Genomic DNA, 2,154 nt, shown 5'->3' with positions numbered 1-2,154 from the left:
CACCCTCTTTCATTGGCGCACTTCAGAATAGTCCAAGCTCATGTTGAACTAGAATCCATAAATGTAATTAAGATCATGGTGGTGCTGTGATGTAATTAGATTTGTAAACTATCTAAACACAAAAGGGCAATGTTTTATTCACAGGAGATGCTAACATCTCTTGGACTGCATGAAGGTGATTTGTCTATTTAAAAGTTATCTTTCAAATGTTTTAATTTTTCTTAAAGGCTGGGATTCTTAGTGTGAAAGATACATGTATGTGCTTCTTCCAAGCAAGGGTAACTAGTGAAAAGACATGATATGTATGCACTCAGAAGAGGATTTTTTTCCCCTAGTTTTGCGTTTTAGAAGGAATGAAACTTCAATTTTGAAAAATTACATTTAATGGTTTCCTGTAAAGCGTTAGTATAAAGGCATGTGTAAATGCAATATATGCATCTTTAAAAAATTGTTACATATTTAACTTAGTTAAATATTTCTTTGTCTTTTTTTGACAAAACACACTGAATAAAAAAAATCACTTGGGCTTCTCTTGCACTTGTTTTAGGTCAGTCTTAATATCTCAGCATTGTGTTATTGTAGTTTCCACTGCTATTACAACTGCAGTTGGCAAACATTAAAGCATAAGTTAAAAGAAACAGATACTGACAGAGGCTGGTGAAACTAATTTCAATGAGCTGTATTAATTTGTCCCCACATTGATTATAAGTACCCATTTCCATCTTGTACTCCTCTTTCTAGGTTATTTTTGCCTCAGTTGATGATTACAACATCCATGCCTGAGGAAAGTTTGATGTATCTCCCTCCAGGATTCATCAATAACTGTATTTGAATTGTCCTTAGGGTTTTAGGCAGAGAACCAGAAGTCGTTACTCTCCCTCAGGATCTGATTGTGCTGTGTCTGACATGATGCCAGCTTATGACAGTCAAAGCAAAAGGCCTGTGCGTGATTATCAGTCGCTGTTGCATTCATCCTGCTTTAACTTGCAGGCGATTTTGTTCATTCTTGTAACCAGTTTCGGTTTTATTTCTCCATGTTGTGTATGAGGCTATGGATAAGAGAAGAGCTAAGGCATGGTTGTGATGATTCTTCACTGTTTTTAACAGGCTTTGATTTACCTTTTGATGTAGCTTGTGCTCTTCTGGAATTTTTTCATGTTACAATGGGAAATAGCAGTTGTTCTCCGGCTTTGGGTAGTCTCATCGTTATTCACCGGTAGCAAACCCGTCATTTGATTTCTGTGTGTGCCTGCACACCCTGAATGAGCGGAGCAGGCAAGGGTAAGGCCTGCTCAGTTAATGTGGCAGTGCTGCTGCTGCTGCCCTGCATGAGTCTACCATAGGAATCTGTCTCTGGTAGTACCTGGATTAAAGTTGGATTAATTCTGGGTATAATATTAGTTGAGCACGTCCCTTTTCTGTTCACTTTCCTGCAGGAAGGCTGATCTCTGGCACAGAAACAAGTACCTCGAGAGCTAGTAATATCTCAACACTGTCCCAGCTGTCTTCTAGGTGGATATTTCCTGTATTTCCAGTTGCCAAATTCTGTAACAGGATTTTGGGACTGATGACATAACAAGCTCACTCAGATTCCCTATGCTTCTCACTGAACTATGAGGGATGAATGCTTCTTAGGGGGCCGGTTAGCTCAGTCGGTTAGAGCGTGGTGCTGATAACACCAAGGTCGTGGGTTCAATTCCCCTTCGGTCCCCATGTGTTGCCTGATCTAATTGAGAGGCGTCCCTGTCCATGACAGGGAGGTTGGATTAAAATGATCTCTAAGGTCCCTTCCAGCCTAAGCCAGTCTATGATTCTATGATATATTCTTGTGTATGGTTCCACAAGAAGGGCTGATCTCAACCTGTTAGTTTTGTAACTGAAATTATTGGTCTTGCCACAGCTTTTTGACTTGTGCCAGTTGACTTTTCCTCTCTGCCACCTCCCAGTTTTCCACCTCAGTGATTCAAGTCACTGGGACATCAGGTAGGTGCCGGAGCCTGCCTGTTGGATGAGAACAGAGAACATGTGAGCAGGACAGGAATTGCGTATACCACAAGCTATTGCGGGATTTTTCCTTCTTTTTTTTTTTTTCATTCTTCTAGCATAGTATTAATGTATAGATTTTAAACTTACACCTAAGATTCTCTTGCGCTT

At 40.1% G+C, this 2,154-nt stretch overlaps 1 non-coding gene across 1 annotated transcript; it reads left to right on the top strand.

Annotated features, from left to right (window-relative positions):
- The first annotated feature begins 1,636 nt into the window (after window positions 1-1,636).
- Window positions 1,637-1,711, top strand: TRNAI-GAU. The gene has a single exon. It is a non-coding gene; the product is annotated as a tRNA-Ile (tRNA).
- Window positions 1,712-2,154: the final 443 nt, after the last annotated feature.

The sequence above is a fragment of the Apaloderma vittatum genome, unplaced genomic scaffold (genome assembly GCF_000703405.1).
Source record: "Apaloderma vittatum isolate BGI_N311 unplaced genomic scaffold, ASM70340v1 scaffold8528, whole genome shotgun sequence".
NCBI lineage: Eukaryota > Metazoa > Chordata > Aves > Trogoniformes > Trogonidae > Apaloderma > Apaloderma vittatum.
The sequence above is the reverse complement of the archived record's forward strand: the minus strand, read 5'-3'. Positions and strand labels throughout refer to the sequence as shown.